The sequence below is a fragment of the Mobula birostris genome, chromosome 3, assembly GCF_030028105.1.
Source record: "Mobula birostris isolate sMobBir1 chromosome 3, sMobBir1.hap1, whole genome shotgun sequence".
In the NCBI taxonomy this organism is placed as follows: domain Eukaryota; kingdom Metazoa; phylum Chordata; class Chondrichthyes; order Myliobatiformes; family Myliobatidae; genus Mobula; species Mobula birostris.
The window spans coordinates 216,738,594-216,759,587 of NC_092372.1; the positions used below are offsets into that span (position 1 = coordinate 216,738,594).

At 53.1% G+C, this 20,994-nt stretch overlaps 1 protein-coding gene and 1 long non-coding RNA gene across 3 annotated transcripts in view; both read left to right on the forward strand.

The window, feature by feature from the left end:
* Window positions 1-20,994, forward strand: part of acvr2ba (activin A receptor type 2Ba) — a 161,719-nt gene that overhangs the window by 39,310 nt on the left and 101,415 nt on the right. The gene's annotated exons all lie outside the window — the stretch shown is intronic.
* Window positions 13,270-20,994, forward strand: part of LOC140195565 (uncharacterized) — a 32,354-nt gene continuing 24,629 nt past the window's right edge. The window contains exon 1 of the long non-coding RNA XR_011885518.1: window positions 13,270-13,469. This is a non-coding gene — a long non-coding RNA (uncharacterized lncRNA). The remainder of the gene's footprint in view (window positions 13,470-20,994) is intronic.

Sequence of the window (20,994 nt, forward strand, 5' to 3'; positions counted from 1 at the left end):
TGCCTCTCCTCCCTCACCCCCCCTCTGTGCCTCTCCCCCTCTCACCCCCCCTCTGTGCCTCTCCCCCTCTCACCCCCCCTCTGTGCCTCTCCCCCTCTTACCCCCCCTCTGTGCCTCTCCCCCTCTCACCCCCCCTCTGTGCCTCTTCCCCATCTCACCCCCCCGCTCTGTGCCTCTCCCCCCTCACCCCCCCTCTCTGTGCCTCTCCCCCCTCACTCCCTCTCTGTGCCTCTTCCCCCCCTCACCCCCTCTCTGTGTGCCTCTTCCCCATCTCCCCCTCTCTGTGCCTCTCCCCCTCTCACCCCCTCTCTGTGCCTCTCCCCCCTCACTCCCTCTCTGTGCCTCTCCCCCCCTCACCCCTTCTCTGTGCCTCTCCCCCTCTCACCCCCTCTCTGTGCCTCTCCCCCCTCACCCCCTCTCTGTGCCTCTCCCCCCTCACTCCCTCTCTGTGCCTCTCACCCCCCTCTCTGCGCCTCTCACCCCCCTCTCTGTGCCACTCCCCCCTCACTCCCTCTCTGTGCCTCTCCCCCTCTCACCCCCTCTCTGTGCCTCTCCCCCCTCACTCCCTCTCTGTGCCTCTCCCCCCTCACCCCCCTCTCTGTGCCTCTCTCCCCCTCTCTGTGCCTCTCCACCCTCACTCCCTCTCTGTGCCTCTCCACCCTCACTCCCTCTCTGTGCCTCTCCACCCTCACTCCCTCTCTGTGCCTCTTCCCCCTCACCCCCTCTCTGTGCCTCTCCCCCTCTCGCCCCCTCTCTGTGCCTCTCCCCCTCTCCCCCTCCCCCCCTCTGTGCCTCTCCCCCTCCCCCCCTCTGTGCCTCTCCCCCTCCCCCCCCTCTGTGCCTCTCCCCCCTCACCCCCTCTCTGTGCCTCTCCCCCTCTCACCCCCCCTCTCTGTGCCTCTCCCCCCTCGCCCCCTCTCTGTGCCTCTCCCCCCTCACCCCCCTCTCTGTGCCTCTCCCCCCTCACCCCCCCTCTGTGCCTCTCCCCCTCTCACCCCCCCTCTGTGCCTCTCCCCCTCTCACCCCCCCTCTGTGCCTCTTCCCCATCTCCCCCTCTCTGTGCCTCTCCCCCTCTCACCCCCCTCTCTGTGCCTCTCCCCCCTCACCCCCTCTCTGTGCCTCTCCCCCCTCACCCCCTCTCTGTGCCTCTTCCCCATCTCCCCCTCTCTGTGCCTCTCCCCCCTCACCCCCCTCTGTGCCTCTCCCCCCTCACCCCCCTCTGTGCCTCTCCCCCCTCACCCCCTCTCTGTGCCTCTCCCCCCTCACCCCCTCTCTGTGCCTCTTCCCCATCTCCCCCTCTCTGTGCCTGTCCCCCTCTCACCCTCCTCTCTGTGCCTGTCCCTCTCACCCTCCTCTCTGTGCCTGTCCCCCTCACCCCCTCTCTGTGCCTCTCCCCCCTCACCCCCTCTCTGTGCCTCTCCCCCCTCACCCCCTCTCTGTGCCTCTCCCCCTCACACCCTCTCTGTGCCTCTCCCCCCTCACTCCCTCTGTGCCTCTCCCCCCTCACCCCCCTCTCTGTGCCTCTCCCTCCCTCACCCCCCTCTCTGTGCCTCTCCCCCCCTCACCCCCCTCTCTGTGCCTCTCCCCCCCCTCACCCCCCTCTCTGTGCCTCTCCCCCCCTCACCCCCCTCTGTGCCTCTCCCCCCTCACCCCCCCCCTGTGCCTCTCCCCCCTCTCACCCCCCCTCTGTGCCTCTCCCCCCTCACCCCCCTCTCTGTGCCTCTCCCCCCTCACCCCCCTCTCTGTGCCTCTCCCCCCTCACCCCCCCTCTCTGTGCCTCTCCCCCCCTCACCCCCTCTCTGTGCCTCTCCCCCTCACCCCCTCTCTGTGCCTCTCCCCCTCACCCCCTCTCTGTGCCTCTCACCCCCTCTCTGTGCCTCTCACCCCCTCTCTGTGCCTCTCACCCCCTCTCTGTGCCTCTCCCCCTCTCACCCCCCTCTCTGTGCCTCTTCCCCATCTCCCCCTCTCTGTGCCTCTCCCGCTCTCACTCCCTCTCTGTGCCTCTTCCCCATCTCCCCCTCTCTGTGCCTCTCCCCCTCTCACCCCCTCTCTGTGCCTCTCCCCCTCTCACCCCCTCTCTGTGCCTCTCCCCCTCTCACCCCCTCTCTGTGCCTCTCCCCCTCTCACCCCCCCTCTCTGTGCCTCTCCCCCCTCACCCCCTCTCTGTGCCTCTCCCCCTCTCACCCCCCCTCTCTGTGCCTCTCCCCCTCTCACCCCCCCTCTCTGTGCCTCTCCCCCTCTCACCCCCCCTCTCTGTGCCTCTCCCCCTCTCACCCCCCCTCTCTGTGCCTCTCCCCCCTCACCCCCTCTTTGTGCCTCTCCCCCTCTCACCCCCCTCTCTGTGCCTCTTCCCCATCTCCCCCTCTCTGTGCCTCTTCCCCATCTCCCCCTCTGTGTGCCTCTCCCCCCTCACCCCCTCTCTGTGCCTCTCCCTCATCTCCCCCTCTCTGTGCCTCTCCCCCATCTCCCCCTCTCTGTGCCTCTCCCCCATCTCCCCCTCTCTGTGCCTCTCCCCCCTCACCCCCTCTCTGTGCCTCTCCCCCCTCTCCCCCCCTCTCTGTGCCTCTCCCCCTCTCCCCCCCTCTCTGTGCCTCTCCCCCTCACCCCCCCTCTCTGTGCCTCTCCCCCTCACCCCCCCTCTCTGTGCCTCTTCCCCTCACCCCCCCTCTCTGTGCCTCTCCCCCCTCCCCCCTCTGTGCCTCTCCCCCCTCTCTCTCCCCCCTCACCCCCCTCTCTGTGCCTCTCCCCCTCACCCCCCCGTGCCTCTCTTCCCTCACCCCCCCTCTGTGCCTCTCCCCCTCTCACCCCCTCTCTGTGCCTCTTCCCCATCTCACCCCCCTGCTCTGTGCCTCTCCCCCCTCACCCCCCCTCTCTGTGCCTCTCCCCCCTCACCCCCTCTCTGTGCCTCTCCCCCCTCACCCCCTCTCTGTGCCTCTTCCCCATCTCCCCCTCTCTGTGCCTGTCCCCCTCTCACCCTCCTCTCTGTGCCTGTCCCTCTCACCCTCCTCTCTGTGCCTCTCCCCCCTCTCCCCCTCTCTGTGCCTCTCCCCCCTCCCCCCCTCTCTGTGCCTCTCCCCCCTCCCCCCCCCTCTGTGCCTCTCCCCCCTCACCCCTCCCTCTGTGCCTCTCCCCCCTCACCCCCCCTCTCTGTGCCTCTCCCCCTCTCACCCCCCCTCTGTGCCTCTCCCCCCTCACCCCCCCTCTGTGCCTCTCCCCCCTCACCCCCCTCTGTGCCTCTCCCCCCTCACCCCCTCTCTGTGCTTCCCCCCCCTCACCCCTTTTCTGTGCCTCTCCCCCATCCCCTCTCTGTGCCTGTCCCCCTCTCACCCTCCTCTCTGTGCCTCTCCCCCTCTCACCCCCCCTCTCTGTGCCTCTCCCCCCTCACCCCCCTCTCTGTGCCTCTCCCCTCTCACCCCCCTCTCTGTGCCTCTTCCCCTCTCACCCCCCTCTCTGTGCCCCTCCCCCTCCCCTCTGTGCCTCTCCCCCTCTCACCCCCCCCTCTGTGCCTCTCCCCCTCTCACCCCCTCTCTGTGCCTCTCCCCCCTCTGTGTGCCTCTCCCCCCTCTCTGTGCCTCTCCCCCCTCACCCCACCTCTGTGCCTCTCCCTCCTCTCACCCCCTCTCTGTGCCTCTCCCCCCTCACCCCCTCTCTGTGCCTCTCCCCCTCTCACCCCCCCTCTCTGTGCCTCTCCCCCTCTCACCCCCCCTCTCTGTGCCTCTCCCCCTCTCACCCCCTCTCTGTGCCTCTCACCCCCCCTCTCTGTGCCTCTCACCCCCCCTCTCTGTGCCTCTCACCCCCCCTCTCTGTGCCTCTCACCCCCCCTCTCTGTGCCTCTCCCCCCTCACCCCCCCTCTGTGCCTCTCCCTCCTCTCACCCCCTCTCTGTGCCTCTCCCCCCTCACCCCCTCTCTGTGCCTCTTCCCCTCTCCCCCCTTTCTGTGCCTCTCCCCCCCTCCCCCCCCTCTGTGCCTCTCCCCCTCACCCCCCCTCTGTGCCTCTCCCCCTCACCCCCCCCTCTCTGCCTCTCCCCCTCACCCCCCCTCTCTGTGCCTCTCCCCCCTCACCCCCTCTCTGTGCCTCTCCCCCCTCACCCCCTCTCTGTGCCTCTCCCCCCTCCCCCCCTGTGCCTCTCCCCCTCACCCCCCGTCTCTGCCTCTCCCCCTCACCCCCCGTCTCTGCCTCTCCCCCTCACCCCCCCTCTCTGTGCCTCTCCCCCCTCACCCCCCTCTCTGTGCCTCTCCCCCCTCACCCCCCTCTCTGTGCCTCTCCCCCTCACTCCCTCTCTGTGCCTCTTCCCCATCTCCCCCTCTCTGTGCCTCTCCACCCTCACTCCCTCTCTGTGCCTCTCCCCCCTCTCTCCCTCTCTCCCTCTCTCCCTCTCTCCCTCTCTCCCTCTCTCCCTCTCTCCCTCTCTCCCTCTCTCCCCCTCTCCCTCTCTCCCTCTCTCCCCCTCTCCCCCTCTCCCCCCTCTCCCCCCCTCCCCCCCCTCTCCCCCCCTCTCCCCCCCTCTCCCCCCCTCTCCCCCCCTCTCCCCCCCTCTCCCCCCCTCTCCCCCCCTCTCCCCGTGCCTCTTCCCCCTCACCCCCCCCTCTGTGCCTCTCTCTCAAGACTCCCTCTGACATCTCCCTGAAACTATCCTCCACTCACCTGAAATGGATGTCCTCTGGTACTGGACATTGCTGCCCAGGAAGAAGGCTATGTTTGTCATACCTCTAGCTAGTTGCCAAGAGAAGAGAAGCGAGTTCTGCAGTACATCAGACTTTTGAATTTAATATTTTGGCAGCTCGTTCATATGAAGAAGTGTCATAAGCCAAGTGTTCCTACCCCAATAGTAGCCTGTGTAAAGTCACCCCAATCAGGAACATCTTTAGCAAGAGTGTGGAAATTATCGCAAGAGATGGCTGTGGAGGCCAAGTCATTGACTCTATTTAAAGCAAAGGTTGACAGATTCTCGATAGCAAGGGCGTCAAAGGTCATGGGGCGAAGGCAGGAGAATGGGGTTGAGAGGGATAATAAATCAACCATGATGCAATGGTGGAGCATGCTTGGTGGGCTGAATGGCCTAATTCTGCTCCTGTGGTTTTTGGTCTTTACGGTGTAATACGTTGGTCATGAAGCTCCCCCACCACCCAGGACATGCAACCTTCTCATTTCTACCACCAGGGAGGAGGTACAGAAGCTGGAAGATGCACACTCAACACTTTAGGAAAGGCTTCTTCCCCTTTGCCATCTGATTCATGAAAGGACAATGAACCCATGAACATTACTTCAGTATTTTTGTTCTCTTTTGAATCTAATTTTTAAGAATTTTTTTTATTGCGGTTTGGAGCAAAACAACAAATTTTATGACATACTGTGTCAGTGATGGGCCGATTCCTCGGCCTCCTTTGCCCCTGGGAACATGAGCCTGCTGCAAGGCCTGAGGTGGTTCTCGCTTTCTGGGATGCACCCTGGTGCATACGGCCGATCTCTCAGCAGTTGGAGCGTGTCCAGGATACTCACAGTGGCTGGGGAAAGGGTTGGCCTTTCCAGCAAGGTCTGCGTTCCTGCAAAACGCTGCATTGCTCCTGGAGTGGGCTGCAGTGTTTGGGGGGGGGGGCGGAGGAGGAGGTAGCACTGCCAGTGAGGGAATACTGGGCCCTCTGTTGGTGTGTGAGATTGACTGCCGAGCTAACCTCCAGGGTATACACTCACCAGCAGCAAGCACAGTGGTTTACAGAAGCAGTGTTGTTTTTAAAGTTCCAACAAGCAGGAGAGGAGGCATTGTGGTTTCTATATTTACCCTCAGGCTCCTCAACTGGCATAGATAACTTCACTCACCTCAACTCTGAACTGTTTCCACAACCTATGGACGTACTTTCAAGGACTCTTCAGTCCACGTTCTCAGTCTTATTTAGTCTTCAGTCTGCTGTTGCGATGAGGAGGAGCAACACCTTATATTCTGTAAGGGTAGCCTCCAACCTGATGGCATGAACATCGATTTCTCGAACTTCCAGTAATGCCCCCCTCCCCCATTCCCATTTCCCTCTCTCACCTTACCTGCCTATCAATCCCTCAGCACCCTCCTTCCCGTCCCTCACCACCCTATTCTGGCTTTTGCATCCCCCCCCCCCACTTTCCTTCCCAGTCCTGATGAGGGGGCTTTGCCCAAAATGCCAACCCTTTCCTCGTCCCCAGAGATTCTGCTCTGGGTTTCCAGCAGCCGCTGAATGAATCTCTTGTGTTTACGTTGAGTTCTGTAAAATTGCTGAGCACCAGAGATTCTGCAGATGCGGGAAATCCAGAGCAACACAGACAAATGTGCTGGAGGAGCCTGGCAGGTCAGGCAGCATCTGTGGAGAGGAATAAGGAATCAGCGTTTCAGGCCTAGACCTTCATCAGGACTGGAAAGGAGGGGGAGGGAGCCTCAGTGAGGAGGTGGAGGGTAGGAGAAGTACAAGCCAGAAGGTGATATGTGAAGCCAGGTGAGTTGGGGGGGGCGGTGGGTGGGGGGAATAAAGTGAGAATCTGGGACGTGATGGAAAGGGTAAAGGGCCAAAGGAGGAATCTGATAGATTCCTGAGGTTTCCTTTGCAGTGGGGGCAATATTTGTTTAGATTCCTGATCACAGGACTGAGCTCTGGCTGAGAGCTCTCCTGACGGTTGGCTCCTTTCCCTTAGCCGAGTCCCGAATGAAGTGGGGGGTGGACATTTGAGGGCAGCTACTTCAGTAAACGGCCCACTGGGAGACGGGTTAGGCAAACTCCATGGTGTTTGTGCGATTAACCGTAGCCAGAGGACAGAACTTCCTGCTTTTGTGGAAACAAAACCTCCTGGGAAATCCCCTGCTCGCTCCAGGAATTGAGGGCTGGGCCAACCAGAGCATCTGCCCTGAGACGACCCGTTGGGCCTCTGAAGTGGTTTTCCTCCATGGACGTGCAGATGTTTTCCAACCCCCGCCCCCCCCCCCCCCCCCAGTCCCTCTTCCTCCTCTTCCTCCCTCCCCCAACGGAGCCTGGTGCGTGTATGATGGAACCTGTCAATAAAGGATTCAGTCTTGCGTTGAGGGTCAAGGATCCGCAATGGGTTTTTGCTTCAAAAGAGCATGGCTGGTTTTTGTCTGTGTGTGTGTGTGTGTGTGTGTGTGTGGGGGCGAGTGGTCTGGGTTGTGGTGAATAGGATCGTTGTGGTGAAGGTGGCAAGTTGTGCTAGGGGTGAGCAATACCACCTCGGCCCGTGTTCATCGGAGATACGAGAAGGGGGCACCGTTTTGGGGTCTGGTCTCTGTTCTGGCTTAGACAGATTCCATTACCCCGCTCAGGATCGGACAATGACTTCATGCCGTGAAAGTTGTTGCTTTGTGCAAGCATACAATTGCAATATATAAAATAACTAAGAAAGATTTATATAAAAATTAAGTAAATAGTGCAGAAAGTGCAACAAAAGAAAAAGAGTAGTGAGGTAGTGTTCATGGATTTGATGCCCTTTCCAAAATCTGATGGCAGAGAGGAAGAAGCTATTCCTGAATTGTTGAGTATGTGTTTTCAGGCTTCTGTACCTCGTTGATGATAGCACCGAGATGAGAGTCCTTAATGGCGACCTTCGCCTTTTGAAGATTTACGCGATGGAGGCTCATGAGTTTGCAACTTTCTGCAGCTTTTTCCAATCCTGTGCAGTGGCCCCTCCATACCAGATGGCAGTGAAACCAGTTAGAAAGGGTGCAAAAAATATTTACAATGTGTATTTTTTATCCTCTCTACATCCCTTGCAGGTTTATACATTTCATGTCCCTCCCCACTCCTCTTTGGTTCTCCCTTTTACTCTTGGATCAGATGCTGCTTTCTGCAGTATTGTCCCTACTCCAGAGCTGAGCCTGAAAACTGGGCCAATATGTCCATGCCAACCAGCCAGGCCCACAACCCCACCTTCTTCAGCTCTTGCTGCATTCACCACGGCGCAGACAAGTGCCCCCATCCTGCATGCACAGACGCACACCAATCCCACCCTTATCAAACAAATCCCCCACGGTTTTGACCATCGTCCGTTATCAATGGGCTCCGCGATGCTCCCCACGTAAAGACGCAAGACACAGTCAGGCAGAGATAGAGAAAAATAGATAACTTGGTTAGCATGAGACCCACTTGCTGGCATTTGGTTCGTATTCCCAACCCTTTTTGTGCCACGGACCCCAGGTTGGGAACCCCTGCTCTGAACCTTTTCTGTCCATGGAGTTCAGGATCTGAGAGGCAATGTTGCTGCTTTACAAAGGTTAGGCTGGACTATATTGTGTTCAGTTCTGGTTGCCTCATTATATAGGAAAGGTGTGGAAACTTTAGAGACGGTGCAGAGGAGATTTCCCAGGATGCTGCCCCGATTAGGGAGCACGTCTTATAAGGAAAGGCTGAGCGAGCTAGGGGTTTTCTCTGTGGAGTGAAGGAGGATGAGAGGTGACTATAGAGGTGTACAGGATAAGAGGCATAGTTCGAGGGGATAGGCGGAAATGGCTGAGATGAAGGGGATATGACCTTAAGATGATGAGGGGGAAGTACAGAGGCGGGTTCAGGGAACACACTGCAGTCAGGTACATTTGGGACCTTTAAGAGGCTCTTAGATTGGCACGTGGGTGATAGAAAAATGGAGGGTTATGTGTGAGGGAGGGGTTAGAATAGATTAAAAGGTCAACATGGCATTGTGGGCTGAAGGGCCTGTACTGTGCTGTACTGCTCATGTTCTGTGCACCTGTCCAAATGGATTTTGCATGTTATAATTGTACCTGCCTCAATTACCACCTCTAGCAGCTTGTTATACACACACACACCATTCCGTGTGTGTGTGTGTGTGTGTGTGTGTGTGTGTGTGAGAGAGAGAGAGAGAGAGATAGAGAGGTACTCACCGCGCCCCCCCCCCCCCCCCCCCCCCCCCCCCCGGTCCCCTTCCCCTTGCAGGTCATTTCATTATAACCGCGCATTGCAGTCGTACAAGCTAGACCGATAACAGAATTGTAAACACGAGATTCTGCAGCAGCTGGAAATCCAGAGCAACACACACAAAACGCTGGAGGAACTCAGCAGGCCAGGCAGCATCTATGGAGAGGGATAAACAGTCAATATTTCGGGCAGAGACCCTTCATCGGGGCTGGAAAGGAAGAGGGAAGAAGCCAGACTAAAGTATTTCAGTTACAGAGAGAGTGCAGTGCAGGCAGGCAGATAATGAGGTGCTAGCGATCGTTCAATAGCTTTATAACAGTGGGGTAGAAACTGCCCTTGAGTTTGGCGGTAGATGCTTACAGGATTTTAAATCTCTGCTCAAAAGGAGGGGGTCGGTAGAGAATGTTCGGGGTGGGGGTCTTTCATTATTCTGATTGCTTGACTGAGGTACCGACAGAGTCCATGGAAGGGATGCTGGTTCCTCTGATATGCTGAACTGTTCACTCCGTACACCTTCACTGGCTCAATAGCACACTTTCGGGGATGGAATCTGTTCCTTTGGCTCTCGTTTGATTTCCTTCTTGTGAATGAACTCCTGCTGACGGAATGAGGCGGCTGTGTTGTTGGGTTTTTTTCTGACTAAACCACACTGCCGTCAGTTGATGCCAGCCTCCACTTTTGGCTGTTAACAAACACACACAGAACTTGCGAAAGATATTTTGTAACCTTGGCAGTGAATAAATTGCATTTGGATTTTGGATGTGTTTTTTTTAACAAAAATGTCAATTTAAGCACCATTTCCTCGCTCTTACTTGGAGCCGCATCAGAATGGAAACTCTGGGTGGAAATGTTTCGTAGTCGAGCATTCCTCAGCTCCTGAGATCCGGGTTCGACCCCAGCCTCTGGTGTTGCCTGTGATGAGTTTTGCATGCTCTCCCTGTGATTGTGAAACTGCTGTTCAGTTTCCTGCCATGTTCCAAAGACGTGCTGGTTGATGGGTTAACTGCCTGCTCTAAACTGTGTAGGTGGGCGGTTATCAGACCATACCAGACCTTTCCAACCAGGGGACCACGGTCCCCTTGTATTGGTCAAACCTTTTTTTTTATATAAGGTTGGAACCCCTGCCATAGACCATAAGACATGACAGCAGAACTGGGCCATTCCTCCCATTGAGTCTGCTCTGCTATTCCATCACGGCTGATTTATTAACTATCTCAACCACATTCTCCTGCCTTCTCTCCGTAACCTCTAATGCCCTCTCTAATCAAGAACCTATCAACCTCTGTTCTAATGAGGGGTCTCGGCCCAAAATGTCGACTGCTTGTTCCCTTCTGTAGATGCTGCCTGGGCCTGCTGAGTTCCTCCAGCAGTTTGTGTGTGCTGCCAACCTGCATGTCTTTGGGGTGTGTGAGGGAACCCTTGTGGTCCGAGGGAGAGCCTGCGGAGCCTGCACAGGCAGCGTCGGAGGTCGCGACGGAACCTGGCTCTCTGGTGCTGTGATGTCGCAGTTCTATTAACTCCACCACCGTGCTACCGAACAAACTTGCACGTCAGTGCAGTGCAGGGCTGGTTACTGAGTGCTCTGGCTTTCAGAGGGCTGGGCTGTCGGTGGGTGAGGTATATATTTATAGTGACTGAAGCTGGCAGCTGATAGGTGAGTCCAGCTGAGGTATGGATTGGCAAGTGGAGGGAGGGCCTGGAATTGATGACGGGGCAGACAGCTGATAGGTGAATGCAGGTGTTGTTTGACAGGTGGGAGCAGTGCAGGGGTAGGGAAAAGGTGAGCAAGGCCGGGAGGTGTGGGTGATAAAGGGGTGACAGATGATGCAATCTGATCGGAAAGAAAGATGGACAAAGAGACCCTACCTTGAACAAGACCAGGGAGTTGCTCCCCCCGCCGTGTCCGGCGTAAGCCATCAATAAAGCAGCGAGTGATCTGATGATTATCGGTTAGTTTGTAGGAAGTTGCTCAGCATGTCTTTGGTTAATGGCGGTGTTAGCGGTGCAGTCACTGTGGCTCTTGCTCACACTGAGGCGGCGTGAGGTGTTTGATTACAGTCAGAATCGGGTTTAGCATCACCAGCATGCGTCGTGGAGTGTGATGTTTCACAGCAGCATTGCAATACAGAATAAAAACTACAAGGTGATATTAAATAAATAGAGCAGAAAGTGAGGTATGTTCATGGGTTCATTGTCTGCTCAGGAATGTGTTGGTGGAGGGGTTGAAGCTGTTTCTGAAACACTGAGTGTGTGTCTTCGGGCTCCTCTCCCTCTTTGGTGGTGGCAGTGAGAAGGGGGCATGTCCTGGGTGGTGTGAGTCCGTAATGATGGATGCTGTATGACTGAGGCATTGCCTTTTGACAGTGTCCTCGATGGAGCTGGCCAAGTTTACAACTTCCTGCAGTTTTTTTCCGGTCATACCAGACGGTGATGAGAATATACTCCACGGGGCATCTGTAGAAAATTGCGGGTGTCTTTGGGGACATACCAATTCTCCTTAAACTCCTAATGAAATATAACTGCTATTGTGCCTTCTTTGTAACTGCATCAGTGTGTTGATCCTCAGAGATGTTGATACCCAGTTGCTTGAAGCTGCTCGCCCTTTCCACTGCTGATCACTCGATGAGGACTTGGGGGTGTGTTCCCTCGGCTTCCCCTTCTTGCTCCACAATCAGTTCCTTGGTCTCACTGATGTTGGGTGCAAGGTTGTTGTTGTGACACCACTCCTGTACACCACCTCGTCACTGTCTGAATTTCTGCCAACAACAGTTGTGTCATCAGCAAATTTATAGATGGTGTTTTGAGCTGTGCTTAGCCACACGGTCTTTGGTTTGGAGAGAGTAGATCAGTGGGCGGAGTTCACAACCCTGAGGTGCGCCAGTGTTGATTGTCAGTGAGAAGAGGTGACTTCCAATCCACACAGATTGTGGTTTCCTGCTGAGGAAGTCGAGGATCCAGTTGCAGAGGGAGGTACAGAGGCCCAGGTTTTGGAGCTTGTTGATCAGAACTGGGGGTATGATTGTGTTGAACACTGAGCTTTGATCAATAAACAGCAGCCTAGCGTAGGTAGTAATTTTGGTTTATTGTACCGAGGTGCAGTGACAAACTTGCCTTGCATACTGTTCATACAGATCAAAATCAAAGCACGGTGCATTGAACTAGAATGGGGTAAAAACAATAAAAATATAGAATAAAGTGTGAAAGCTAACGGAAAACTGCAGTACAGGTACAGTTGAAGTCAGAAGTTTACATACACCTTAGCCACATACATTTAAACTCAGTTTTTCACAATTCCTGACATTTAATCCTAGAAAACATTCCCTGTCGTAGGTCAGTTAGGATCACTGCTTGATTTTAAGAATATGAAATGTCAGAATAATAGAATGATTTATTTCAGCTTTTATTTCTCTCATCACTTTCCCAGTGGGTCAGAAGTTTACATACACTTTGTTAGTATTTGGTAGTATTGCCTTTAAGTTGTTTAACTTGGGTCAAACATTTTGAGTAGCCTTCCACAAGCTTCTCACAGTAAGTTGCTGGAATTTTGTTCCATTCCTCCAGACAGAACTGGTGTAACTGAGTCAGGTTTGTAGGCCTCCTTGCTCACACACACTTTTTCAGTTCCACCCACAAATTTTCTATTGGACTGGGGTCAGGGCTTTGTGATGGCCACTCCAATACCTTTGTTGTCCTTAAGCAATTTTGCCACAACCTTGGAGGTATGCTTGGGGTCATTGTCCATTTGGAAGACCCATTTACGACCGAGCTTTAACTTCCTGGATGATGTCTTGAGATGTTGCTTCAATATATCCACAGAGTTTTCCTTCCTCATGATGCCATCTATTTTGTGAAATGCACTAGTCCCTCCTGCAGCAAAGCACCCCCACAACATGATGCTGCCACCCCCATGCTTCACGGTTGGGATGGTGTTCTTTGGCTTGCAAGCCTCACCCTTTTTCCTCCAAACATAACGATGGTCATTATGGCCAAACAGTTCAATTTTTGTTTCATCAGACCAGAGGACATTTCTCCAAAAAGTAAGATCTTTGTCCCCTTGTGCACTTGTAAACTGTGGTCTGGCTTTTTTATGGCAGTTTTGGAGCAGTGTCTTCTTCCTTGCTGAGCAGCCTTTCAGGTTATGTCGATATAGGACTCGTTTTACTGTGAATATAGATACTTATCTACTTGTTTCCTCCAGCATCTTCACAAGGTCCTTTGCTGTTCTGGGATTGAATTGCACTTTTTGCTCCAAAGTACGTTCATCTCGAGGAGACCGAATGCGTCTCCTTCCTGAGCAGTATGACAGCTGTGTGGTCCCATGGTGTTTATACTTGCGTACTGTTGTTTGTACAGATGAACGTGGTACCTTCAGGCGTTTGGAAATTGCTCCCAAGGATGAACCAGACTTGACATCATTTTCTGACCTCAATCTGATAGAAAATTTGTGGGCAGAACTGAAAAAGTGTGCAAACAAAGAAGCCTACAATCCTGACTCAGTTACACCAGTTCTGTCTGGAGGAATGGAACAACTTCCTGTGAGAAGCTTGTGGAAGGCTACCGAAAGGTTTGACCTAAGTTAAACAATTTAAAGGCAATACTACCAAATACTAACAAAGTGTGTGTAAACTTCTGACCCACTGGGGAAGTGATGAAAGAAATGAAAGCTGAAATAAATCGTTCTCTCTACTATTATTCTGATATTTCACATTCTTAAAATAGTGATCCTAACTGACCTAAGACAGGGAATGTTTTCTAGGATTAACTGTCCGGAATTGTGAAAAACTGAGTTTAAATGTATTTGGCTAGGGTGTATGTAAACTTCTGACTTCAACTGTAAATAATAAAGTGCAAGATTGCAAGACCTTTTCATTCTAGTAGTCCGATAATGGGATAAAAGCTGATGGTATCTGCTTCCAGATTTTGTGTATTCTGCCCAGTTTGGGAGGGGAAGAGAAGAGAGACTGCTGCAGGTCTTGGATTATGCTGGCGGCTTTCCTGAGGCAGCGAGAAGTGTGGAGGCTGCGGAGGGGAGAAAGTACAAAGCCCTTACGGCAGTGGCGAGGGGCTGCTTCCTGTGATGTGCTGAGCTGTGTCCTCAGCTCTCTGTAATTCTTTTTGTGGTCTTTGGGCTGTGCAAGGAAATCCTAATGGTCACAGGGGAGAGCCTGCAAACTCCACACAGTCAGCACCCGAGGTCACGATCGAACCCGGGTCTCTGGTGCTGTGAGGCCACAGTTCTGTTCGCTGCACTACTGAGCAACGTGCCACTGCAGTGCTGAGCAGGTCGTTGACGCAAACAATGTAATTCATTGTAGATGCGGTAAATAAAGCCCTCCATCTCCCTTCTCTAACTTAACGCAGGCAACCCCCGGGATTGTTTCCGTTCATGAGTGGTGGTGCCTCGGCTGCCGCGTTAAATATCTCTGTTGCAGTGTCACCTAAAGGTGCTGGTTAAATATACACACGTTGGAATTCAGGAATTGGCTCGAGGTTCCCTCCAAACATAAATAACTCTCATCTGCAGAGCTTGCCAGCGCTGGCTGCTTGTCAGTAATGTGAAATTTAGTTTGGTAATGCTCTTGCAAAATGCCCTCGGGTATTCTGTTCTGTTGGAGCATCTGTGTCAAAGCAGGTTCCATCACTTCCAGCTGTCGGGTGCGTTGGGGGAAAACCTTGTGACTAAATCTCTCAGGGAATCTGTTTTAAGAGCGATTTATCTTTTCCTGGAAGTCATAGTTTTCCCCCCTTCTCTCCTTTTCCATTTTCTGTTCCCATTCTCCTCTCACCTCTCCGTCTCTTCCTGGTTCCCTATCTCCTCCTCATTTCTTCCATGGTCCGCTCTCCTCCCCTATCAGCTCCTTTTCTGTTCCGCCCTCTGTCCCTTCCATCTTCACCTCCCTGCTTCTCACTTCATCCCTCCTCCCATACACACTGCCTTATTCTGGCTTTTGCCCCGTTCCTGTCCAGTGCCGGCAAAGGGTCTCGGCGTGAGACATTGACAGTTTAATCCCCTCCGTAGATGCTGCCTGACCTGCTGAGTTCCTCCGGCATTTTGTGTGTTCTTTAGATGCAGCGTTTCCTCAGGCAGAGTTGCAAGAGGGTGCTGCATACGGGAGACGCAAGGTATTGGATATCCTTAGCTGCACACACAACTTGCTGGGGGAACTGTGTCTATGGTGAGAAGTAAACAGTCGACATTTCATTAGCCCATGGGAGGTAGAAGCAGAATCAGGCCATTCAGCCCCTCGAGTCTGCTCCACCATTCCCTCATGGCTGAGTTATTATCCCTCTCAACCCCATTCTCCTGCCTTCTCTTCGTTATCTTTGATACCCTGACTAATCAAGAACCTATCAACCTCTGCTTTAACTATACCCAATGACTGTGCCTCCACGGCCGACTGTGGCAGTGAATTGAACTGATTCCCCTCCCTCTGTCTGAAGAAATTCCTCTTCGCCTGATTCCTAAAGGGGCGTTTCAGCCTTCAGCGCAGCTTAGCAAGTGAGGCAAGCTTGATGGACAAGTATCCGGGGGGTGGTTGAGCAGTCAGCAAGCAGCAGAAATGAACACGTCCCCTATTGTAATTAATCGCAACGCCTTACAGTTCAGAGGGCATCGCCATAGGCATCACGACCGTGCTGGATAGATCTGAGGAGAATCCCACTGCCTCAGCTCTTGGACGATGCTCTTCCAGCCTTTCAGGATAAAGAGGGCTATCTAAAGCCGATGTGTGCGAGGAAATCCAGGTGTTAGCTTTATCAGCACGGACGATGGTCGCCAAATTGGTTGTTTTGCGGATCTGTATGGAGCAAAAATAACATTAAGGTAGTGAGGAGGGGTTCATTGTTCATAAATCTGACGGCAGAGGGGAAAAAGCTGAACATAGAGTGTCTTCAGGCTCCTGGACCTCCTCCCTGATGGTGGTAACAAGGAGAGGGCACGACCCTGATGTTGAGGGTCTTTAATGATGGATGCCATTTTTCGAGGCTTCGCCTTTGGGAGGTTCTCGATGGTGTGGAGGCCTGTGCCCATGATGGAGTTGGCTGCCTCTCCAATCCTGAAGCCTCCTGTGGTCCTGTGCATGTGCCCCTCGGTACCAGACAGTGAGTAATAATGCCCTCCGTGGTGCGCAGTCACAGAAACGGGCCCTTTGCCCAACCAGTCCGTGCCAAATCATTTAAACTGCCTCGTCCCGTCAACCTACACCCTGACCCTATCCCTCCATGTACCTATCCAACCTTCACTTGAACGTTGAAATCAAAGTCATACCCACCGCGTGCGCTGGCAGCTCGTTCCACACACTCTCCACCCTCTGAGCGAAGAAGATCCCCCTTAAACATTTCACCGTTCACTTGTAACCCATAACCTCTAGTAGTCCCACTCAGTCTCAGTAGATGTGTAGAAACTTGCTGGAGTCATTGTGGAAATTTCTTGGAGATGTAGCATTACACCGTGTAAAATGGACCCTGTGGCCCAAATTGTCTACCTGAGTGTGCATGCATTTGGCCCGTGTCTACCTCAACCTCTCCATCTATAGTACCCATCCCAATGTCTTTTTTAAAATTTGTAGTTGTACTTGCCTCCACAGCCTTTTCTGGGAGCTCGTTCCGTATACCTTCCAGTCTCTGGGCAAAAATTGCTCCTCAGCCCCTTTTTACAAGTTTCCTCGCTTACTTCAAGTCAATACACTCTCATTTTAGAGCCCCCATCCCTGGGGAAAAAGACAGACCATCCATCTTATGTGCACCTCTCATGATTTCATGAACCTCTACAAGGTCGCCTCCCCACCTCCCACGTTCCAGGGAAGATGGTGCCAGCCTATCCAGTCTCCTCTTGTAACTCAGTAACATCCCCGTTGACCTTTCCTGCTGTTTCACTCTGTCCAGCTTAGTGACTGCCTTCCCACAGTTGGGTGTCTCGGGCTGCAGGTGACACCCCAGGAGTGGTCTTGGAGGGTGGTGAGTCTCCGGAAGTCCCTGTGCATGGAGGTGCTTAGAAAGGGTAGTAGATCAGTTTTTGAACGATTAGGGAATTGAAGGCAGATCAGCCGTGATCAAATTGGACCGTCTGCATGGTTGCGGCCCCAAAGCCCCCGTGTCAACATGTCCGGAAGGAGGAGACCTGGTGTCTGAGTCCTGTGCCGAGGACTCTGGAGGCAGCCTGTCCTGGGGTTGCAGGCCGGACTGTGTGTGTTTGACTGGTTGTGAGGAGAGGGCTTCTTTTGCTGGTTTAATGCCACTGTGTTGTTGCCGTTTGTATTGTCCTCCCAAACATGCTACGTTGGTGCCAGAACGTGTGGCGACACCTGCGAACTGGGGGAACTCAGCAGGTCAGGCAGCATCAGTGGAGCGGAATCCGTGGAGTCGATATTTCGGGCCTAGACCCTTCACCAGGCCTGATTGGGACCTCGGCCCGAAACATCGACTGTTGATTCCTCACCTTGGATGCTTCCTGGCCTGCGGAGTCCCTCCAGTGTTTTGTGTGTGTGTTCTAGTTTGTGTTTGGGCCCTAACAGTGGCAGAGGCGGAACTGAGAAGCAAGAACGTTGAAAAGTTGCTTGCTCACAGGATGCGTAGAAGGTCACTTTCTGTAAGGCTAATGTGTGAGGGATTAGATTTATTTATACACTCTGCAGTGGCTAAGAGAAATATGCTTGAGTTTCTCTGAGCCACGTGAGTTATTCTTGCACCCTGCCAAGTCAAAAATAAGGATTTTTGGTTTCACTGTTAGCAGCTCTTAAACAAATGCTTCCCTCTGAGGCGGACTCTTGCCTGGTGAGGTATTGTGGAGCCTTTTGCAGCAGTGATGTGTTTTTACTTGTGCGAGGGCTGGGGCTGGGACTGGAGTGCTGAATATTAATGTCCTGTTTCCAGTCTGAATAACCCCACTCACCTGAACCCTTAACCAGTTCCAGAACCTACGGACTCGCTTTCAAGGACAATACAACTCGTGTTGTTAGATCTGCCTGCCTGTCTGTCTCGCAGCTTGTCGTCTTTTCAACACTGCTAATTTGCCAGTCTTTGTTGTGGGTCTTGGCCCGAAACGCCGACTGTTTGGTCATTTCCACAGATGCTGCCCGACCAGCTAAGCTGCTCTGGATTTCCAGCATCTGCAGGGTCTTTTGTGCTTTTGTTGATGTGTAAGTTTTCATTGATTCTATTGGGATGGCGCAGTAGTGTAGTGGTTAGCACAATGGTTTACAGTACCAGTGACCCTGGTTCAATTCCCATCACTGTAAGGAGTTTGTACGTCTGCCCTGTGACTGCATGGGTCTCCTCCGGGTGCTCTGGTTTCCTCTCACAGTTGGTAGTTTAATTGGTCATTTTCTCCACGTTGTATCTCAATTGGAAAATACATTCCTTTTTTTTGTTTGAACTGTGAATGCTTGCAAGAAAATGAATCATATGTGGTCTACGGTGACATAAGTGTACTTTGATAAATTTTATTTTGAGATGTTTGACAGCTCAGGATGCTCCAGCTATTTTTGTCACAGGAGAAGATAATTTGAGTTCTGTAAAAAAAAACACGTGCAGGTCCATTTAATGGGAACGCAGAGCAGCCTAGTGCAGGAAGGGACGTTGCTGGCTAAATGAAGCAGTTGTTTGCTGTGTGAAAGGCCTTTTGTTGACTGCCTTGCCAATCCTCACACTGGTGAGATATTCCTCACATTCAGCAGCTCCCTGCAAAAGTTGATCGGAATTCTGTGGCCATTAAATTCCTGCCGATTCACCAGTTGTACATTGTGGAAACAGGCCCTTCATCCCAACCAATGTGCCCATCTGAGCTAGTCCCACTTGCCCGTGTTTAGCCTACATCCCTCTAAATCTTTCCTACCTGGGTACCTGTCTCAGACACTTCCTCAGGCAGCTTGTTCACCCTCTGGGTGGAAAAAGTTGCCCGTTGGGTTCCTTTTAAATCTCGCCCCTCCCACTTTAAACATCTGCCACCTAGTTGTTGATTCTCCAATTCTGGAAAAAGACGAGTGAATTCACCCTACCTATACTCGTCGTGATTTACCTCTCCTTCACCTACACTCTAAACAACACAGTCCCAACTGGCTTGACCTTTAATAATTCAATTGCTGAAATCCTCCCAACATCCTGGTAACACTTTCCTGCACTCTCCACCTTGACGCTGCCATTCCTGCCACGGCGTGGCCAAAGCTGAATACAATATTCCAAGTACGGCCTCACCAACGTCTTGTACAACTACTACAAATGTCCCAATTTCAATACTCAGTGCTCTGGCCGATGGAGGTGAGTGTGCTGAGTTCCTCCTTCACCCCCACGTCCACCTGCGATGCCACTTTCAGGGGAATTCCTCCGAGATGCTGCCCAGGCCTACGTTGGAGGTGGAGCCCTCGACCACCATGTTCCTTTTCTCCCACTCTGGGTAGACGTCCCCAGATTCGTGGTGACTGGGACTCTCAGCTTGCTGCAGAGAGGGTGTGTGGGAACTGTGGAATGAAACTGCACAGGAGGAAGCCAGTCCACTTACTGTGCCTTGTGCCAGCACCTAGTCGAGTAAACCTGTCACATGCGTAGCCCCACAATCCTGCTAACTCTTGTTGTGCTATTTAATTTGTAATTTACAGCAATTTTATGCCTTTGCACTATACTTCTCCTTTCCCCTCCCCCACCCTTTTTATTCAGGCCTCTTCACACTTCTGTTCCAGCTCTGTAGAAGGGTCTCGGCCTGAAATGTCGACAGTTTATTCATTTCCATAGATGCTGCCCGGCCTGCTGAGTTCCTCCAGCATTTTGTGTGTGTTACTCTGGAATTCTAGCATCTGTGGAATCTCTCATGTTTAAAATTTCATGTCGTGTAAGTCAGAGATAATAAACCTGATTCTTGATTTTAAAGATAAAAAATTAGCTTTATATATCACATGTATACACGATCAAAAGCGTTGTTTGCATCAAATCAAATTTCATGTCGTGTAAGTCAGAGATAATAAGCCTGATTCTTGATTTTAAAGATAAAAAGTTAGCTTTATATATCACATGTATATACGGTCAAATGCGTTGTTTGCGTCAAATCAAATCAGCAAGGAATGTGCCAGTCGGCCCAGTGGTGTCAGCGCCAACATAGCATGCCAACAAGTTACTGAACCCAGTGGGGGGAGACCAGAGCACCCAGGGGAAAATCCTGGGGAGAATGTACACCCCCCTCACAGACAGCGGCAGTGATTGAATGGCGACCTTACAGCAGGCGCTGTCATAGCATCGCGCTAACCGATATGATACTGTGATTTGGATTTTGGATCCAGTATCCCTTGGAAGGTCGAAGTCGCGGTTCCCTTCGCACCTACAATCAACGAGTTCGCATGGGCCTGAGTCGCGGTTTCCTTCGCACCTACGGGCAATGAGTTCACATAGGCCTGAGTTGCGGTTCCCTTCACCCCTACGGGCAACGAGTTCGCATGGGCCTGAGTCGCGGTTCCCTTGGTACAGCGGCAGTACGCATATGAAGTCGATAGTTGTTACGAACACAGAAAATGGAACAGTACAGCAGAGAAGCAGCAAACACGAGGAAATCTGCAGATGCTGGAATTTCAAGCAACACACATAAAAGTTGCTGCATCAATAGGAAGAGGTACACTCGACGCAGTCCTGACGAAGGGTCTCGGCCCGAAACGTCGACTGTGCTTCTTCCTAGAGATGCTGCCTGGCCTGCTGCGTTCACCAGCAACTTTTATGTGTGTAGCAGAGAAGCAGGTCATGTTTCAAAGGCCAGTAATACTCTTTGGACCATCGTCATTATCATCCTGTGCTGTGTTGTATGACGTGGGCGATCGTGGTGACCATGGTTGCTGTTGGCAAAATTTTTCTACAGAAGTGGTTTGCCATGGCTGCCTTCCGGCCAATGTCTTTACAAGACGGGTGACCACTGTCATTGTCAACACTCTTCAGAGATTGTCTGCCCGCTTGTGATATGCACCAACTGCTCACAGGACCATCCACCACCTACTCCCGTGGCTTCACGTCACCCTGATCCGGGAGGGCTAAGCAGGTGCTACACCTTGCCCAAGGGTGACCTGCAGGCTAGCAGAGGGAAGGAGCGCCTTATACCTCCTTTGGTGGAGACATAT